At 32.6% G+C, this 22,130-nt stretch overlaps 1 long non-coding RNA gene across 1 annotated transcript; it reads left to right on the forward strand.

Moving 5' to 3' along the window:
• The first annotated feature begins 1,375 nt into the window (after positions 1–1,375).
• Positions 1,376–9,900, forward strand: LOC141450824 (uncharacterized). The gene is made up of 4 exons (XR_012456344.1): positions 1,376–1,770; positions 2,175–2,381; positions 3,769–6,031; positions 7,338–9,900. It is a non-coding gene; the product is annotated as an uncharacterized lncRNA (long non-coding RNA).
• The last annotated feature ends 12,230 nt before the right edge of the window (positions 9,901–22,130 follow it).

Raw genomic sequence — 22,130 nt, forward strand, 5'->3', positions numbered from 1 at the left:
CGTCCACGACACCTAATAGGTAGTTGGACGTTAAGTCCTGCCTGAAAAAATAGGCCATTACTTTACTATTACTTTATTTACATTCATGTGGCTCGCAATACCCCTTATCATTTTGTCCGTTTTGAAACGGGAACTAGTCGTTTAGAAATTAGTTTGTTTATAAAAGTGGTTTAATTGTGGCAAAAAGTGAAAGTATGGGTGACGTTCGCCTTCCAAAACTTTGCATGAACAAAGTGTTTGAGCAAAGCGAAGCTCGTCGTAACAACTCTAATACAACTGACTTTCTCAACTTAAAGAGAAACTGGTCACAATTGGAGCAACTTTTATACTAAAAAATAAAACTTCAATTCTTTTAAATCTGAATTAATAATCTGAAAAAATCAGGAATCACACTTTGTCGAAAGACGTAGCTTTAGTTATTATATTAATGCTCGTTTCAATAATAATTATAGATTAATTAGTAGTATGCCAGGAATAGAAAACTATTTAAAATTTAGTATGAGCAAACAAAGTTTGAATACCCAGCTACGACTGTGCCAGCCGAAATAATTCCATTTTTTTATACTGGTGAACTGTATAGTTTTAGTAAAAATAACTGTCAGATTTGTAATTTAGAGAGTGCAGACGATCTTTTATTATTTTCAAATAAATTGTCTCCTGTATAAGAATAGTAGAGAAAAATATATTAGTAAATACATCTGTAACAATAGTAATGATTTCAAATGTTGCTCGATTATTAGAAACTAATGATGTGACAAAAATTAATGTCGTTTACTATTTTATTTTTCAAGCTTTAACAATTTATTATAGATACGCAACAAATAGGTGATAGATTTCTAAAATCACAGATGGCCTATCCCCATGTATGTGTTTATGCATCATTATATATTTTAATATTTCAGTGGAGAGCATTCTATATTATGATAATTACACACAGTTTAATAATTTTATCGATTCTTCAAGTTTCTATTTTCTTTTTTTTTATTACTATTTATTACTTTATTTATTTTTTCTTTATTAGTAATTTATTTTGAATGTTTTTTCTTAATATGTAATCTGTATTTTTTTGGGGGGGGGGGCGCATCAACAGCTGAGGTTATTAACGCCCGGAGCTTTTTCCAGTGCACTGCCGGCCTCCGGACAGTGTTCTCTCGATACAGACAACACTGTCCATCACCGGACAGTGAGCTGTAAGAAGCTCCTAGGAAGAGAAAATCTAAGGGTCAGCAGCTGGATTCGAACCCGGGACCTCCGCGTGGGAGTCCAGTATGCTAACCGCATAGCTAATCCCTTCCCTAAAAATCTGTAATATGTGCACTGGTTGTAAAATATTGTTCTAAATGCCTCTCCAAAAAAATCAAACATAATACAAAAAAAAAGCTATTAGATGAGTATTAATTTAAAAAAAAAAAATTGTGGAGTGGGGTCTCTCACAGTGTTGCCACTGAATGGCTAATTGTGGGACTTTTTGTTACCTACCGAAGGTTATCAATGGCGACTCTTGGCAATTGCAGTGCGTGTTATTGTGTAGCACCGCCGTGTTCAGTTTAAGTATGCTTATCTTGTAATGTGAAATCAGTAATTGTATCTATTTCAGTAACTGTCCTGTTTCAAGATATAATTAATTATTAGTCTAAATCGTAAACATAAGGACAATAGTTGGTCATGCAGGTAGAATTTTTAGATTTCGATAGCATACCTATAAGTTTGCTAATCATATCAACACTTGTCTTAGAAAGTACACCAGAGTTTGAAGATGAACAAAACGAGGTAATTAAAATTACGAATTATATCTATCTTTAATTATAGAATTGTATTTTATGGCTATGTTTACTACCTTTACTGAAAATCGTAATTTTTGTTATTTAAACGTGTTCTTTCAACGTATTAGCGAGAGTACACTCGCGAAGGGCGTTTCATTTCTTTAGCGGTTTTCGGTGTATCGGCGAGAAGAATTATGGAAACATAATTAAAGTAGAAATACCTAATCATTTTGAGCCAACATTACCATTTTTCTAGAAAAGTAAATAAAGAATGGTTTAAGTTGGTTGCCTCATACTTGAACTGCTTGATAAAAGATTTACTTCAACAGAAAAATGCTCGGATTTCTGCAGTCTTATCATGTGAATTAAATAGTTAAAATTATTAATACAGCATTCTTTATAAATTTCTAGGACTCTCATCCATGGGCTTTTCTAACCGTTTGCCGGCTTGCAGCCCAGTAATGCTCAACTATCATGTGAAATGATTACCTTTCTAGTCCCTTCTTTACATCCAGCAGTACGTGTGTATAAATTAGATGGTTCTTATCCAGTCCATTCTGGAGAATGAAGAAGTTAAGAGAATCTACCTACAATTTGGCCCATGGAAATGTTCTTCAGGTAATTTTATCTATTATTTAGTACGTTCAAAGCATGAAATCATAAACTAAAACTTTTTTATGATGGTTAACCTTTCGCTTTGAATCATAATTTGCAAACTGCAAAATGAGCATCTAGTAAATATGATGAAGGGAAACGATGAGCACAAGGGTGGAGCAGTTGTCCAGTGTTTTTACTATTAGTATTGTCAAGCAGTGAGGAATAAGAAATATGCAGGCGATAGATTGTGAATGTGATAGGGGAATAGTGAAGAAATTGAGCTGAGCGAGATGCGAGTAATTAGCAAGGTAATAGAGCTGAGTGAGAATGGTGACTGAATGAGAAGGGAGAGGGATATTTACATATTTTCATAGGAAAAATTATACATCAATTTTACTCCATCAGTAGATCTCTTGGCCAACGTCGTCTCAGTCGTCCATTGGGATTCCCAGGAATGGAGTGAGAAGAAAGTTCTTGGATTAACGGATTGCAGTGGAGAGAGAGATATGAAATGTTTTGTACCGAGATGTGATTAGGACGCGTACAAAAGGAACATTGAGGTCTTTGTGAATGGTTTGGTTAGAAACGTAAATGGAGCATTAGTGATACAGCGAAGAATTTTGGATTGGAGTGTTTTTAGAGCGCCTGGTAGAACCCCACACTTCTATTCTGTAAGTCCATAAAGGTTTCAGTAGTGTTGTAGATGAGCACTTTATTCTCTAGAGAAAGATGGGAACGTTTGTCAAGTAATCATGAGAGCAGTTTGTAACGTCGGTTTAGTTCCTTCTCTTAAGTTTAAGTATGTACATTCCAAGTGAGTCTTTTGTCCAAATAGAGTCCCCAGTAGCGAACTTTATCCACAGAAGGAAGAATTCTACCATTTAAAAACACTGGAGGACAAGTCGCTCTCCGAAGAATGAAGGTGATTTGGTTTGAATCAGAATAAATTATTTCTTTCACTTTCGTAAAAGAAAAGTTGAGGTTGAAGAAAACTTTTAATATTTAAAAAAATTATTTAATTTGTTAGACAATTAAACGTAATTGACAATAAAATAAGTATTTTTAAAGGTCTAATTCTATTTTACTGATTAACCAAAAGTTTTTGTAAAACATTTATTTAATAGTACATGTCTACTTTGTAGGATTATTTCAACAACGTTCATTTAGTGTATTACTGAATTACGTGTGATTTTTTTCATCTTTTCCGGTAACAGGTAAACTTTTTGAACCTTATTAATTTTTCTCTTCTTTTTTAAGAAAATCAAAGCGGAATAGTTTATTTTCATGAAAAATGGATCATTTTAACATAAAAAAAAAACCAGCGTTTGTAATATTATTGCAATAGTGTGAATTAAATTAGAATTATCTACTGAGTAATATTAATGTATTATTTTTTCCTTTTATACAGTGCTTTCATCCTTTGGCTTTTTCGATCTTTTGACAACTTGCAACCCCGTTAAGCACGGCTTTCACATGAAATGATTATTTTGAAGGTCCCTGTATACCACCAGCAGCGGTTAGACCGTAAATATAAGGTAATTCGCATCAGAAACTGTTCTTCAGGTAATCTTTTTAATACGTTCAAATTAATACAACATAATCTAAAGCATTTGTCCATTTAATTTTAATCTTTCCATTTGTGTCTTAAAAATAAAAATTTTAATTTTTGCTGGAAGAAGATTTTAATTTGATTGAAAAATTAACCATCAAACTAGCATGCTAATTCTGTATCATTTTTCTGGCAGCCTTTTTGTTTTTTAATTTAATTTAATCAAAAGGCAAAGGTTACATGTAGCACGGCAACAAAAAAGTTGAATGTGAGCTTATGGAGGTCCTATATAAGTTTTATGAGTCGCCAAATGGTTAAATGTGAATGTAAAGTGGTCCTATATAAGTCTTGTGAGTCTCCAACATGGTTAAATGTAAGTGTAAGGAGGTTCTATATAAGACTTGTGAGTAGCTATAAAGGTTTAATGTGTGTGTAAGGAGGTCCTATATAAGTCTTGTGAGTAGCCAACATGGTTAAATCTTAAATGTGAATGTAAGGAGGTTCTATATAAGTCTTGTGAGTAGCTATCTTTATAGCTACTTCAGTTAAATGTTTTATGATGTAAGGAGGTCCTATATAAGTCTTTAGAGTCGCCATCATGGTTAAATGTAGTATAATGGGTTCTTATATAGGTCTAGTGAGTGACCAGCTATTTAAATTACATTAATAATGTTGATTCTCAGATTAAATACCACTAGTACTGGAGTGCTACAGGATTTCATAGTCTTTTGTAAGACTTTCTACTTTAAAGTTGCACGTTTTATTTGTTAGATAATAATGGTAAACTTCATTTATTAATAAAATAATCTGTTTAAAAGGTTTAATCTGTTTAATTTAATAATCTGTTTAAAAATTGTGTATTCAATTTTTTAAAATGATCAAACAGAAAGTAAATATTGTACGTGTATGTTGAGTATTGGTTGGTTTTTGAGATATCTTGGTGAACTGAACTGAACAACTAGGGTCTAAACGGGCCTTAAGTATAATATAACTTGTTTAAAACAGGCACATCTCATAAACAGAAGCTAAATTTTATTTTTTGATTAATATTAACCAATAGAAAGAAAATTGATTGAGCGCACTCAGGGGAAAAAGGAAGATTGGGCAAAGGCTGATTTAAGTTCTTTAAAAAACGGCTCACAGGTAAAAGTTTCCGCCTACACTTAACTATTATTCTTAAATATGATGTAAAATTAAATTATAATGCGTAAATGAACAATTAATGCGAGCTAAAATTTCAATATGAATGAATATTGACTTAACCAGGGTTTCCACTCTAAGGCTTAATATGAAACAATTTCAACACAAGATTAAGATCTTACCACTAATTTAGAATTACTGGCAATGAAAATTTTGCAAAAATATTAACATAAAAGAGAAAATTATCGCGTAGGTTCGTGGAAATTCGCCACGTATAAGAGTAGGTAATAGGTTAAGTTGTTTTTACGGATTTTCATAAAAAAAAACTTCAAAGATTTTGTTCAAACTTTGTGTACTTTTTATTTAAGCCGCATTGCTTACATTTTCCTGAAAACCGTTTTCTGAAATCTTTTTTGAGACCAGTTTTGGTGTACAACTTGAGTCCTAGGTCAAAATCGTAAACTAGCATTTAAATTAAATTTTACGTTTTACCACAAATTTATTATTAAACATTATCTATTATTTAATTAAAATTCCAAATTTCAAGAAAATCTATCGAGCAGACTTTCCAGAATTAGTCAAAGAAGGTCAGAAGTATAGGTGCTCATTTTTGCCTTAAAAAAACAATTTTTATCTACTTAATCTAACTTCATAATTTAATATTCTTCCATTTTTTAAAAGAAAATATTTAGAATTATTAATTTCTAATTAGAATCACTTTTGTATTCCTCCGCAAAACCATGTGCTTTTGAGTGACGTCATAAAGTAGTCCCAAATAATTTATTTTAAAAAATACTTTAAAACTATTAATAGTGTGGGAAAATAATTTTTTTATCTAAATTAACTTGTTATTAATCCATTTTAAACAGAATTATGCTTAAATTTGATTTTATAAAAAATCCAAATTCAAATATGGCGACTAACGGATTTTTGCAGTCAGTTGCCATTGGGCTCCCGACCAGTGAACATCTATGGTGATCACGTAAGTAAGATTTTATTATTTTTTCAATTAAATTCAATCAAATTTTTACTAAAACTAATAGAAAATAAACTTAGTAATAAAACTATATTAAATTTACGGAGTTTTAGATATTTTTTTACTAAAAATTTAAAAAAATTGAATTAGCACGTGGTCGACCAATGAATCTTGCATGCCTGGACAAGCAATGATTCGTATTTCTTTAATTACTTTTCTATTTCACTTTATTAATTTTTACATTTTAACTTAAAATTAAGTTTTATTATTATTTTAAATATTTTTTTACTAAAATCTTGAAAAATTGAATTAGCACATGGTCAACTAATGAATCTTGCATGCTGGGCAAGCAGTAATTCCTATTTCTTTAATTATTTTTCTATTTCACTTTATTAATTTTTACATTTTAACTTGAAATTAATTTTAAATATTTTTTTAATAAAAAACTTAAAAATTGAATTAGCACGTGGTCGGGCAATGAATCTTGCATGCCTGGACAAGCAATGATTCGTATTTCTTTGATTATTTTTCTATTTCACTTTATTAATTTTTACATTTTAACTTAAAATTAAGTTTTATTATTATTTTAAATATTTTTTTACTAAAATCTTGAAAAATTGAATTAGCACATGGTCAACTAATGAATCTTGCATGCCTGGGCAAGCAGTAATTCCTATTTCTTTAATTATTTTTCTATTTCACTTTATTAATTTTTACATTTTAACTTGAAATTAATTTTAAATATTTTTTTTAATAAAAAACTTAAAAATTGAATTAGCACGTGGTCGGGCAATGAATCTTGCATGCCTGGACAAGCAATGATTCGTATTTCTTTGATTATTTTTCTATTTCACTTTATTAATTTTTACATTTTAACTTAAAATTAAGTTTTATTATTATTTTAAATATTTTTTTACTAAAATCTTGAAAAATTGAATTAGCACATGGTCAACTAATGAATCTTGCATGCCTGGGCAAGCAGTAATTCCTATTTCTTTAATTATTTTTCTATTTCACTTTATTAATTTTTACATTTTAACTTGAAATTAATTTTAAATATTTTTTTAATAAAAAACTTAAAAATTGAATTAGCACGTGGTCGGGCAATGAATCTTGCATGCCTGGACAAGCAATGATTCGTATTTCTTTAATTACTTTTCTATTTCACTTTATTAATTTTTACATTTTGACTTGAAATTAAGTTTTATTATTTTATTTTATTTTTTTTTTTAAATAATCTGGTAATTTCTAAAATTCATTTCAGATACGTTAGTCAATATTAATTATTATATTTTTGAATAAATTTGTTTAGGAACTGCACTCTTGAAATAGCTTTTTGCCTTGGGATATTTTTAACAACTTCCCTAAAACAATCAAGCATCCAAATTGTGAAGCAAGTCACCCCGAACATTTACCTACCTTGAACTGAATTTGGAAAAAACAAGTAAGTAATAATATTTATTATTTTATTCAATAAGAACATTGCAAATTAAAAATTTTTAATAGAAATTCAAATAGTTTAAAATAAAATGAATTAATGAAATCAATTAAGGATTCAAATGAAACATGCTACAATATAGAATTGATTGGATTTTGAAAAAATTTTAAAGCTCACAATCTTCACTTTGGAGTTAAGCATTCAATAAAAAGAAAGATATAAATATCTTTGAATTAAAATACACTAAGTGAATTTAATAGAGAAATGGGCATGTTAATTACCTCATAATTTACCATCATACACCTAAAACTATTTATAGTGGAATATAAAATTTATCTTCAAGAACAAAAGAAATAAAACTGCATAGTAAGGATAGAAGTAATCCTACTTATGTTAGTATTTAAGTTGGAACAATTGTTATGCGAGAATCGGTAGATAATTTTTGGGGAGCGAAATCTGATCTCTACCTCCTCGAGGTGCTCCCTGGGCAACTACTCCCGGGAGTAGGCTAACAGAGACAGTACAGTTTTTAAAGTTCAAATGTAGCTTCAATTAAACATTTTTCCAAATTTAATTGAACTTTAAATATACAAAGATGTTCATTAATGACTACAAACTATAAATTGTGATATCTGGTGCAGTATCGCAAACGTTCGAGATATATCTGTATTTATATATATCAAAACTTCCTAAAAAAAATAAACACCAATTCAAGCTTGAAATAAAACTAATAAGATCTCGTCAAGTTAATTCTTCCATTCCAGCAAGCGTGTTTAATTTTTTCAATTTTTTTCTGTATTGATGTCTTCTTTTCACTTAAATTTTCCGTTTACCTTTTATGATCGAAACTTAAATTAATTAAGAATTGAAACTGACCATATCAGAAGTGACAATAAAAACTGATAGATGGCACTAGTTTTAGTTACATTTTTAGTTGTAGTTTAGTTAAAGTATAGCATTAGTTTTAGAGTAGCGATAGAATTAAGCATTAGTTATAAAAGTAGGTATTGTTTTAAGAATTAGTTATAGAAGTAGGTATAGTTTTAAGTATTATTTATAGAAGTAGGTATATTTTTAAGAACTAGTTATAAAAATAAGTACAGTTTTAAGAATTAGTTATAGAAGTAGGAATAGTTTTAAGGAATTAGTAATAGAAGTAGGTTTAGTTTTAAGCACATTTAAAGGCCATCATATCAGTTTACTTTCTATGTATAACTTCAGGTGTTGCGAGAGTCAGTTTTAATAGATAACTAACCAACTTGTTTAAAGTTCAAACTCCTCTTACATTATGTTTCTAACCTAAATAAAACTAGCTCTTACCCCAACTTCGCATAAAAGATAAGTGAATTTGATGCTAATTTCCAGACATGCAATTTTACTCTTTTATTCCTCTAAAACTATCTGCACCTAACGCTTCATTGCACATTAATAAAAAAATAATTGCTAGCTTAAATATGACACTTAATTCTTCTAGAGTTCACTACTAATACGATATATTTTAAAAGTATGGTACCATACAACTAATATCCGGGCTAATATGAAATAAAACGGTGCGATTTGTATTAGCGGATCTTCTAGGGAACGATAAAATCGGATATCCGAAAATTTAGATAATCCGTGAACGTCAAAACATTCGGTATGAAATATCCATCGTCCGAGTTACAATTTTATTTTAAAGAACTTAAAAGATTATTCGGCGCGGAGCGTGTTCGAGAAGTAATACGGTGTGGCAAACGGAACTAAATCGGTAACCGCTTATTTCGATAGTATGTGATCTCTAGAACAACTATATACGACATATGTCGCCGAACAATTAATCTACTGTCATTAATGTGCCAAGCAGAACAGGGCGCAGAGTATGTATGAGTTCTAATTCAGTGAAATTGCTTGTCTTACTTCGAATTGAATGCTTCAGTCTCAAACCGTCTATTTGTACGGTTTTATGCGTATATTATAATTTTGATTAAACATTTAAGTAGAAGTTAAATTCTAAATAATTTCAAAAAATGTGCTTTTATTTATTACGTTCAACGTTTTGAATTTAATGTTTTGGGATAGAGTTTCTTTCTGTTGAGAGTTTAATGTTCATGGACTTGTTTTCGCTGCAGTAGATTAACAATCCATAGGGGTTAAACACTAAATAGATGAAATCCTTTTTTTAGATTCGAAACGTGTGAAGTTAAATAAAAGTATTTTTGTTTTAATGGTTAATGTAAATTTTAAACGTATTAGTAATCAGATATTTCAAAGCACATGCACATGTTAAGCTTAGTTGTAAGTTGGGCAAGTGTACCCCTGCCATATCAGAAGAAACGATATCAAAGGAATCTCAATGGATGGCTAAATTATCTAGTTTATAAGTTAGGTTAATCTTAGTAGTAAGTTGAGCAAGGGTGCCCCTGCCATATCAGAAGAAACCATATCAAAGAAACTTCAATGGATGGCAAAAGTATCTAGTTTATAAGTTAGGTTAAGATTAGTTGTAAGTTGGGCAAGTGTGCCCCTGCCATACCAGAAGAAACGATATCAAAGGAATCTCAATGGATGGCTAAATTATCTAGTTTATAAGTTAGGTTAATCTTAATAGTAAGTTGGGCAAAGTTGCCCCTGCCATATCAGAAGAAACCATATCAAAGGAAGTTCAATGGATGGCAAAAGTATCTAGTTTATAAGTTAGGTTAAGATTAGTTGTAAGTAGGGCAAGTGTGCCCCTTCCTTATCAGAAGAAACTATATCAAAGGAAGATCAATGGATGGCTAAATTATCTAGTTTATAAGTTAGGTTAATCTTAGTAGTAAGTTGGGCAAGGGTGCCCCTGCCATATCAGAAGAAACCATATCAAAGGAACTTCAATGGATGGCAAAAGTATCTAGTTTATAAGTTAGGCTAAGATTAGTTGTAAGTTGGGCAAGGGTGCCCCTGCCATATCAGAAGAAACTATATCAAAGGAACTTCAATGGATGGCAAAAGTATCTAGTTTATAAGTTAGGTTAAGATTAGTTGTAAGTTGGGCAAGTGTGCCCCTTCCTTATCAGAAGAAACTATATCAAAGGAAGTTCAATGGATGGCAACAGTATCTAGTTTATAAGTTAGGTTAAGATTAGTAGTAAGTTGGGCAAGTTTGCCCCTGACATATCAGAAGAAACCATATCAAAGAAACTTCAATGGATGGCAAAAGTATCTAGTTTATATGTTAGGTTATGATTAGTTGTAAGTTGGGAAAGTGTGCCCCTGCCATATCACAAGAAACTATATCAAAGGAAGTTCAATGGATGGCAAAAGTATCTAGTTTATAAGTTAGGTTAAGATTAGTTGTAAGTTGGGCAAGTGTGCCCCTCCCAAATCAGAAGAAACGATATCAAAGGAATCTCAATGGATGGCTAAATTATCTAGTTTATAAGTTAGGTTAATCTTAGTAGTAAGTTGGGCAAAGTTGCCCCTGCCATATCAGAAGAAACCATACCAAAGGAACTTCAATGGATGGCAAAAGTATCTAGTTTATAAGTTAGGTTAAGATTAGTTGTAAGTTGGGCAAGTGTGCCCCTTCCTTATCAGAAGAAACTATATTAAAGGAAGTTCAATGGATGGCAAAAGAATCTAGTTTATAAGTTAGGTTAATCTTAGTAGTAAGTTGGGCAAGTGTGCCCCTTCCTTATCAGAAGAAACTATATCAAAGGAAGTTCAATAGATGGCTAAATTATCTAGTTTATAAGTTAGGTTAAGATTAGTAGTAAGTTGGGCAAGTTTGCCCCTGACATATCAGAAGAAACCATATCAAAGAAACTTCAATGGATGGCAAAAGTATCTAGTTTATATGTTAGGTTATGATTAGTTGTAAGTTGGGAAAGTGTGCCCCTGCCATATCAGAAGAAACTATATCAAAGGAAGTTCAATGGATGGCGAAAGTATCTAGTTTATAAGTTAGGTTAAGATTAGTTGTAAGTTGGGCAAGTGTGCCCCTGCCATATCAGAAGAAACGATATCAAAGGAATCTCAATGGATGGCTAAATTATGTAGTTTATAAGTTAGGTTAATCTTAGTAGTAAGTTGGGCAAAGTTGCCCCTGCCATATCAGAAGAAACCATACCAAAGGAAGTTCAATGGATGGCAAAAGTATCTAGTTTATAAGTTAGGTTAATCTTAGTAGTAAGTTGGGCAAGTGTGCCCCTTCCTTATCAGAAGAAACTATATCAAAGGAAGTTCAATGGATGGCTAAATTATCTAGTTTATAAGTTAGGTTAATCTTAGTAGTAAGTTGGGCAAGGGTGCCCCTGCCATATCAGAAGAAACCATATCAAAGGAACTTCAATGGATGGCAAAAGTATCTAGTTTATAAGTTAGGTTAATCTTAGTAGTAAGTTGGGCATGTGTTCCCCTGTTATATCAGAAGAAACTATATCAAAGGAAGTTCAATGGATGGCAAAAGTATCTAGTTTATAAGTTAGGTTAAGATTAGTTGTAAGTTGGGCAAGTGTGCCCCTCCCATATCAGAAGAAACGATATCAAAGGAATCTCAATGGATGGCTAAATTATCTAGTTTATAAGTTAGGTTAATCTTAGTAGTAAGTTGGGCAAAGTTGCCCCTGCCATATCAGAAGAAACCATACCAAAGGAACTTCAATGGATGGCAAAAGTATCTAGTTTATAAGTTAGGTTAAGATTAGTTGTAAGTTGGGCAAGTGTGCCCCTTCCTTATCAGAAGAAACTATATCAAAGGAAGTTCAATGGATGGCAACAGTATCTAGTTTATAAGTTAGGTTAAGATTAGTAGTAAGTTGGGCAAGTTTGCCCCTCCCATATCAGAAGAAACGATATCAAAGGAATCTCAATGGATGGCTAAATTATCTAGTTTATAAGTTAGGTTAATCTTAGTAGTAAGTTGGGCAAAGTTGCCCCTGCCATATCAGAAGAAATCATACCAAAGGAACTTCAATGGATGGCAAAAGTATCTAGTTTATAAGTTAGGTTAAGATTAGTTGTAAGTTGGGCAAGTGTGCCCCTTCCTTATCAGAAGAAACTATATTAAAGGAAGTTCAATGGATGGCAAAAGAATCTAGTTTATAAGTTAGGTTAATCTTAGTAGTAAGTTGGGCAAGTGTGCCCCTTCCTTATCAGAAGAAACTATATCAAAGGAAGTTCAATAGATGGCTAAATTATCTAGTTTATAAGTTAGGTTAAGATTAGTAGTAAGTTGGGCAAGTTTGCCCCTGACATATCAGAAGAAACCATATCAAAGAAACTTCAATGGATGGCAAAAGTATCTAGTTTATATGTTAGGTTATGATTAGTTGTAAGTTGGGAAAGTGTGCCCCTGCCATATCAGAAGAAACTATATCAAAGGAAGTTCAATGGATGGCGAAAGTATCTAGTTTATAAGTTAGGTTAAGATTAGTTGTAAGTTGGGCAAGTGTGCCCCTGCCATATCAGAAGAAACGATATCAAAGGAATCTCAATGGATGGCTAAATTATGTAGTTTATAAGTTAGGTTAATCTTAGTAGTAAGTTGGGCAAAGTTGCCCCTGCCATATCAGAAGAAACCATACCAAAGGAAGTTCAATGGATGGCAAAAGTATCTAGTTTATAAGTTAGGTTAATCTTAGTAGTAAGTTGGGCAAGTGTGCCCCTTCCTTATCAGAAGAAACTATATCAAAGGAAGTTCAATGGATGGCTAAATTATCTAGTTTATAAGTTAGGTTAATCTTAGTAGTAAGTTGGGCAAGGGTGCCCCTGCCATATCAGAAGAAACCATATCAAAGGAACTTCAATGGATGGCAAAAGTATCTAGTTTATAAGTTAGGTTAATCTTAGTAGTAAGTTGGGCATGTGTTCCCCTGTTATATCAGAAGAAACTATATCAAAGGAAGTTCAATGGATGGCAAAAGTATCTAGTTTATAAGTTAGGTTAAGATTAGTTGTAAGTTGGGCAAGTGTGCCCCTCCCATATCAGAAGAAACGATATCAAAGGAATCTCAATGGATGGCTAAATTATCTAGTTTATAAGTTAGGTTAATCTTAGTAGTAAGTTGGGCAAAGTTGCCCCTGCCATATCAGAAGAAACCATACCAAAGGAACTTCAATGGATGGCAAAAGTATCTAGTTTATAAGTTAGGTTAAGATTAGTTGTAAGTTGGGCAAGTGTGCCCCTTCCTTATCAGAAGAAACTATATTAAAGGAAGTTCAATGGATGGCAAAAGAATCTAGTTTATAAGTTAGGTTAATCTTAGTAGTAAGTTGGGCAAGTGTGCCCCTTCCTTATCAGAAGAAACTATATCAAAGGAAGTTCAATGGATGGCTAAATTATCTAGTTTATAAGTTAGGTTAAGATTAGTAGTAAGTTGGGCAAGTTTGCCCCTGACATATCAGAAGAAACCATATCAAAGAAACTTCAATGGATGGCAAAAGTATCTAGTTTATATGTTAGGTTATGATTAGTTGTAAGTTGGGAAAGTGTGCCCTTGCCATATCAGAAGAAACTATATCAAAGGAAGTTCAATGGATGGCGAAAGTATCTAGTTTATAAGTTAGGTTAAGATTAGTTGTAAGTTGGGCAAGTGTGCCCCTGCCATATCAGAAGAAACGATATCAAAGGAATCTCAATGGATGGCTAAATTATGTAGTTTATAAGTTAGGTTAATCTTAGTAGTAAGTTGGGCAAAGTTGCCCCTGCCATATCAGAAGAAACCATACCAAAGGAAGTTCAATGGATGGCAAAAGTATCTAGTTTATAAGTTAGGTTAATCTTAGTAGTAAGTTGGGCAAGTGTGCCCCTTCCTTATCAGAAGAAACTATATCAAAGGAAGTTCAATGGATGGCTAAATTATCTAGTTTATAAGTTAGGTTAATCTTAGTAGTAAGTTGGGCAAGGGTGCCCCTGCCATATCAGAAGAAACCATATCAAAGGAACTTCAATGGATGGCAAAAGTATCTAGTTTATAAGTTAGGTTAATCTTAGTAGTAAGTTGGGCATGTGTTCCCCTGTTATATCAGAAGAAACCATATCAAAGGATGTTCAATGGATGGCTAAATTATCTAGTTTATAAGTTAGGTTAAGATTAGTTGTAAGTTGGGCAAGTGTGCCCCTTCCTTATCAGAAGAAACTATATCAAAGGAAGTTCAATGGATGGCAACAGTATCTAGTTTATAAGTTAGGTTAAGATTAGTAGTAAGTTGGGCAAGTTTGCCCCTGACATATCAGAAGAAACCATATCAAAGAAACTTCAATGGATGGCAAAAGTATCTAGTTTATATGTTAGGTTATGATTAGTTGTAAGTTGGGAAAGTGTGCCCCTGCCATATCACAAGAAACTATATCAAAGGAAGTTCAATGGATGGCAAAAGTATCTAGTTTATAAGTTAGGTTAAGATTAGTTGTAAGTTGGGCAAGTGTGCCCCTCCCATATCAGAAGAAACGATATCAAAGGAATCTCAATGGATGGCTAAATTATCTAGATTATAAGTTAGGTTAATCTTAGTAGTAAGTTGGGCAAAGTTGCCCCTGCCATATCAGAAGAAACCATACCAAAGGAACTTCAATGGATGGCAAAAGTATCTAGTTTATAAGTTAGGTTAAGATTAGTTGTAAGTTGGGCAAGTGTGCCCCTTCCTTATCAGAAGAAACTATATTAAAGGAAGTTCAATGGATGGCAAAAGAATCTAGTTTATAAGTTAGGTTAATCTTAGTAGTAAGTTGGGCAAGTGTGCCCCTTCCTTATCAGAAGAAACTATATCAAAGGAAGTTCAATAGATGGCTAAATTATCTAGTTTATAAGTTAGGTTAAGATTAGTAGTAAGTTGGGCAAGTTTGCCCCTGACATATCAGAAGAAACCATATCAAAGAAACTTCAATGGATGGCAAAAGTATCTAGTTTATATGTTAGGTTATGATTAGTTGTAAGTTGGGAAAGTGTGCCCCTGCCATATCAGAAGAAACTATATCAAAGGAAGTTCAATGGATGGCGAAAGTATCTAGTTTATAAGTTAGGTTAAGATTAGTTGTAAGTTGGGCAAGTGTGCCCCTGCCATATCAGAAGAAACGATATCAAAGGAATCTCAATGGATGGCTAAATTATGTAGTTTATAAGTTAGGTTAATCTTAGTAGTAAGTTGGGCAAAGTTGCCCCTGCCATATCAGAAGAAACCATACCAAAGGAAGTTCAATGGATGGCAAAAGTATCTAGTTTATAAGTTAGGTTAATCTTAGTAGTAAGTTGGGCAAGTGTGCCCCTTCCTTATCAGAAGAAACTATATCAAAGGAAGTTCAATGGATGGCTAAATTATCTAGTTTATAAGTTAGGTTAATCTTAGTAGTAAGTTGGGCAAGGGTGCCCCTGCCATATCAGAAGAAACCATATCAAAGGAACTTCAATGGATGGCAAAAGTATCTAGTTTATAAGTTAGGTTAATCTTAGTAGTAAGTTGGGCATGTGTTCCCCTGTTATATCAGAAGAAACTATATCAAAGGAAGTTCAATGGATGGCAAAAGTATCTAGTTTATAAGTTAGGTTAAGATTAGTTGTAAGTTGGGCAAGTGTGCCCCTCCCATATCAGAAGAAACGATATCAAAGGAATCTCAATGGATGGCTAAATTATCTAGTTTATAAGTTAGGTTAATCTTAGTAGTAAGTTGGGCAAAGTTGCCCCTGCCATATCAGAAGAAACCATACCAAAGGAACTTCAATGGATGGCAAAAGTATCTAGTTTATAAGTTAGGTTAAGATTAGTTGTAAGTTGGGCAAGTGTGCCCCTTCCTTATCAGAAGAAACTATATCAAAGGAAGTTCAATGGATGGCAACAGTATCTAGTTTATAAGTTAGGTTAAGATTAGTAGTAAGTTGGGCAAGTTTGCCCCTCCCATATCAGAAGAAACGATATCAAAGGAATCTCAATGGATGGCTAAATTATCTAGTTTATAAGTTAGGTTAATCTTAGTAGTAAGTTGGGCAAAGTTGCCCCTGCCATATCAGAAGAAATCATACCAAAGGAACTTCAATGGATGGCAAAAGTATCTAGTTTATAAGTTAGGTTAAGATTAGTTGTAAGTTGGGCAAGTGTGCCCCTTCCTTATCAGAAGAAACTATATTAAAGGAAGTTCAATGGATGGCAAAAGAATCTAGTTTATAAGTTAGGTTAATCTTAGTAGTAAGTTGGGCAAGTGTGCCCCTTCCTTATCAGAAGAAACTATATCAAAGGAAGTTCAATAGATGGCTAAATTATCTAGTTTATAAGTTAGGTTAAGATTAGTAGTAAGTTGGGCAAGTTTGCCCCTGACATATCAGAAGAAACCATATCAAAGAAACTTCAATGGATGGCAAAAGTATCTAGTTTATATGTTAGGTTATGATTAGTTGTAAGTTGGGAAAGTGTGCCCCTGCCATATCAGAAGAAACTATATCAAAGGAAGTTCAATGGATGGCGAAAGTATCTAGTTTATAAGTTAGGTTAAGATTAGTTGTAAGTTGGGCAAGTGTGCCCCTGCCATATCAGAAGAAACGATATCAAAGGAATCTCAATGGATGGCTAAATTATGTAGTTTATAAGTTAGGTTAATCTTAGTAGTAAGTTGGGCAAAGTTGCCCCTGCCATATCAGAAGAAACCATACCAAAGGAAGTTCAATGGATGGCAAAAGTATCTAGTTTATAAGTTAGGTTAATCTTAGTAGTAAGTTGGGCAAGTGTGCCCCTTCCTTATCAGAAGAAACTATATCAAAGGAAGTTCAATGGATGGCTAAATTATCTAGTTTATAAGTTAGGTTAATCTTAGTAGTAAGTTGGGCAAGGGTGCCCCTGCCATATCAGAAGAAACCATATCAAAGGAACTTCAATGGATGGCAAAAGTATCTAGTTTATAAGTTAGGTTAATCTTAGTAGTAAGTTGGGCATGTGTTCCCCTGTTATATCAGAAGAAACTATATCAAAGGAAGTTCAATGGATGGCAAAAGTATCTAGTTTATAAGTTAGGTTAAGATTAGTTGTAAGTTGGGCAAGTGTGCCCCTCCCATATCAGAAGAAACGATATCAAAGGAATCTCAATGGATGGCTAAATTATCTAGTTTATAAGTTAGGTTAATCTTAGTAGTAAGTTGGGCAAAGTTGCCCCTGCCATATCAGAAGAAACCATACCAAAGGAACTTCAATGGATGGCAAAAGTATCTAGTTTATAAGTTAGGTTAAGATTAGTTGTAAGTTGGGCAAGTGTGCCCCTTCCTTATCAGAAGAAACTATATTAAAGGAAGTTCAATGGATGGCAAAAGAATCTAGTTTATAAGTTAGGTTAATCTTAGTAGTAAGTTGGGCAAGTGTGCCCCTTCCTTATCAGAAGAAACTATATCAAAGGAAGTTCAATGGATGGCTAAATTATCTAGTTTATAAGTTAGGTTAAGATTAGTAGTAAGTTGGGCAAGTTTGCCCCTGACATATCAGAAGAAACCATATCAAAGAAACTTCAATGGATGGCAAAAGTATCTAGTTTATATGTTAGGTTATGATTAGTTGTAAGTTGGGAAAGTGTGCCCCTGCCATATCAGAAGAAACTATATCAAAGGAAGTTCAATGGATGGCGAAAGTATCTAGTTTATAAGTTAGGTTAAGATTAGTTGTAAGTTGGGCAAGTGTGCCCCTGCCATATCAGAAGAAACGATATCAAAGGAATCTCAATGGATGGCTAAATTATGTAGTTTATAAGTTAGGTTAATCTTAGTAGTAAGTTGGGCAAAGTTGCCCCTGCCATATCAGAAGAAACCATACCAAAGGAAGTTCAATGGATGGCAAAAGTATCTAGTTTATAAGTTAGGTTAATCTTAGTAGTAAGTTGGGCAAGTGTGCCCCTTCCTTATCAGAAGAAACTATATCAAAGGAAGTTCAATGGATGGCTAAATTATCTAGTTTATAAGTTAGGTTAATCTTAGTAGTAAGTTGGGCAAGGGTGCCCCTGCCATATCAGAAGAAACCATATCAAAGGAACTTCAATGGATGGCAAAAGTATCTAGTTTATAAGTTAGGTTAATCTTAGTAGTAAGTTGGGCATGTGTTCCCCTGTTATATCAGAAGAAACCATATCAAAGGATGTTCAATGGATGGCTAAATTATCTAGTTTATAAGTTTGGTTAATCTTAGTAGTAAGTTGGGCAAGTGTGCCCCTGCCATATCAGAAGAAACCATATCAAAGGAATCTCAATGGGTGGCTAAATTATCTAGTTTATAAGTTAGGTTAAGATTAGTTGTAAGTTGGGCAAGTTTGTTCCTGCCATATCAGAAGAAATCATATCAAAGGAAGTTCAATGGATGGCTAAATTATCTAGTTTCTATGTTAGGTTAAGCTTAGTTGTAAGTTAATGAAGTATCCATCCTTCAGCTCTGATGAAAACCATTTCTTTGGAATTTCAATATTGGATCTGACAGTAGTTGTTAAGTAGTATTTTAAAGAAATTGTTTGGAACAAATTGTTTATTTAGTTACATACTGACTATAATAGTAATTTTAGTGCACGACATCTAATAAGTACACAACTTAAACTGATATAAGTGAAACTTTAATTTTGTTTTGCAGACTGTTGAAGTGCTCTTGAAGGATTGGTATATGTTTAAATTTCACTTGTTTTTTTTTTCACTTAGCATTATTGGTGCATTTGAGGGACTTTTTTTCTTTTGGAACAGATATAGTATATTTTGTTGCACTATTATTTTATTAATTAATCTTCGTTTTAATCATAAAAAGAAGGTTGTATTTAGGTAAAATAGTGACTTTGATTGGAAGTATAAAACGGTTGAACAGGTTGAAATTGTACGCTGCTTACTAAGTAACTTTTCGAGATGGTTTCATTTCAAATTCGTCCAAACGTAGGTGATCTTTTCTAGTCATTACTGATAGCATTCTCAAAGCAGTCTTCTTATTTTTACATTAATAGCTTTGCAGTCAGTCGAAAATCATTAGGAGTTCTATTATTAATAATAATTGATTCACTTACTTTAACAAATTTCTATTATAATCTTGCGTTTCAATAATAATTATAATTCCACTTATTTTTCATTTTCATATTCAATTAATATGGTGTAACTAATAGCATGATAATGCATGAAAAAAATTAAATTATTTCACTAATTGCATGTTCACTAATCACCTAAATGAATACTTGGAATTATAATTATTTAAAACATTTTAGTGGCCACTATAAATGTTTTTCTACTGTTTTTTTATGACTAACTGTGGATCAATTATGCAGACTGATCAATTATTGTGTTAGATTTATTTGGGATACACATTCTGCACAACACTTCGTGACAAAAAAACACTGGCTCCGAGTTTACACATTACACCATTCAGTTTTTTTTAAAGTTGTTCGTTCTTGGTTGATTTGTTTAAATTCAGGCTGAGGTTTCAGTTGTTAGTCGTCTTCCTGTTGTTTCTTGAATTTCGTTTTCTTCGTTGGTTTCAAGTCTTGGTTTTTTCAAGTCTGCATCTTTTTATAATGCCAATTACCTACTCACCAAGTCCTCAACCCCATTTCTTTCCGAACGCCTTTCTGATTATCCCCCTATTTCCCTAATTGCCCCATCCTATACATTCTAGTCACTGTTCTATGCAGACAGATTTCCCTGTATATCCCTCAATCACTAAACGATTTATTTACCCTATTCCCTTTTCCTCCAATTTTCTCCCAATCCATTTTTATAAGCTCCATTGTATGGAGTTCTATATAACCCTATGCCTGCTTAAAAGACCAACTAGAATGCGGATGTGGGTAGAAAGGCGTTTTTTGGGGAGCGAAAACTGATCTCTACCTCCTCGAGGTGCTCCCCGGGCAACTACTCCCGGGAGTAGGCTAACAGAGACAGTACACGTTACAAAGCTCAAATGTAGCTTCAATTTAAATTTTTCCAAATTTAATTAAACTTTATAAATGGAAATATATTCATTAACGTTAAGCGAAATGTTTACAAACTGTAAATTAGTACAGTTTTAAAAGAGTTGTAGAATATTAAAAGTGTTATCTGGTGCAGTATCGTGAATGTTTGAGATATAGCATATCTAAATTTGCTAACAAAAATAATCCGCAACTGCTTCAGTTCCACCTTGAAATAAAACTAATAAGATCTCGTCAAGTTAATTCTTCCACTCCAGCTGTTAATTTTTTCAACATTTTTCTCTATTGATGTCTTCTTTTCACTTAAATTTGCCGTTTACCTTTTATGATCGAAACTTAAATTAACTATTTAAAAATTTATTGCTAGCTAAATATACAATTTCTGTACTAATCTAGGAATCAGGGTTCTTTTTAAATCAATAATAGTTTATTTACAAAAACAAGTAAAAGTGGCAAACAGAGAAATATATACATAGCGATAATTCATGACAGAATAAACATTCTGGCCAGACAGAATTAAAGAAGACTTTACGTTAGTTTAAGAGTAGTTTATTTAGTGTCGTTTCACTGAAATCACATTATAGTTTAGCTAACCAATTAAACTATTCATGTTCCAAACAATTAGTTTTAAGTATAGTTAAGATAGCAATTAAGATCAAGGATAATGAAGAACGTCAATGATAATGAAGATGAGGAATCAAGTTTTGATGTGGAAACCAAAAACTTTAAACACTACTTAGTTATAAGTTAGTTTTAAGTAATCCTAATTCCAAGCCGAGATGAGGAAAACCAACTTCGTTTAGTAAAGATAGTTTTAAGAGATTTTAAGTTTGTATATTGTATTTAAAAAAAAAAGAAAAACAAGATATCTCTTACTATTTTTCTCCTTAAACCTCTTAATATTAAGCACCAGTATTACATTAAATTGTAAAACCAAGAGCAATGTAGCTATGATATGGAAGCCAAAAATGGTTAACACGATTTAAATAAATAAGGAGCTATAGAAGTGTGCCAAATCCTGACACTCTGTGATGTGGAAGTCAATCCTAGTTTTAAATTAATTGATTAGAAGAAACTACATTGTAGGAACTTCAATGGATGGCTTAAGTATCTAGTTTATAAGTTAGGTTAAGCTTAGTTGTATGTTGGGCAAGTGTGCCCCTGCCATATCGAAAGAAACCATATCAAAGGAAGTTCAATGGAGGACAGATTTATCTAGTTTATAAGTTAGGTTAAGATTAGTTGTAAGTTGGGCAAGTGTGCCCCGCCATATTAGAAGAAACCATATCAAAGGAAGTTCAATAGATGGCCAAATTATCTAGTTTATTAGTTAGGTTAAGCTTAGTTTTAAGTTGGGCATGTGTGCCTCTGACATATCGGAATAAACCATATCAAAGAAAGTTCAATGGACAGCTAAATTACATAGCTTATAAGTTAGGTTAAGATTAGTTGTAAGTTGGGCAAGTGTGCCCCTCCCATATCAGAAGAAACCAAATCAAAGGAACTTCAATGGATGGCAAAAGTATCTAGATTATAAGTTAGGTTAAGATTAGTTGTAAGTTGGGCAAGTGTGCCTCGCCATATTAGAAGAAACCATATCAAAGGAAATTCAATGGATGGCTAAATTGTCTAGTTTATAAGTTAGTTTAAGCTTAGTTGAAAGTTGGGCAAGTGTGCCCCTCCCATATCCGAAGAAACCATATCAAAGGAATCTCAATGGGTGACTAAATTATCTAGTTTATAAGTTAGGTTAAAATAAGTTGTGCCCCTGCTATATCAGAAGAAACTATATCAAAGGAAGTTCAATG

This window comes from Rhodnius prolixus, unplaced genomic scaffold (assembly GCF_049639745.1).
Source record: "Rhodnius prolixus isolate KJV_2025 unplaced genomic scaffold, Rpr scaffold_8, whole genome shotgun sequence".
Taxonomy (NCBI): Eukaryota; Metazoa; Arthropoda; class Insecta; order Hemiptera; family Reduviidae; genus Rhodnius; species Rhodnius prolixus.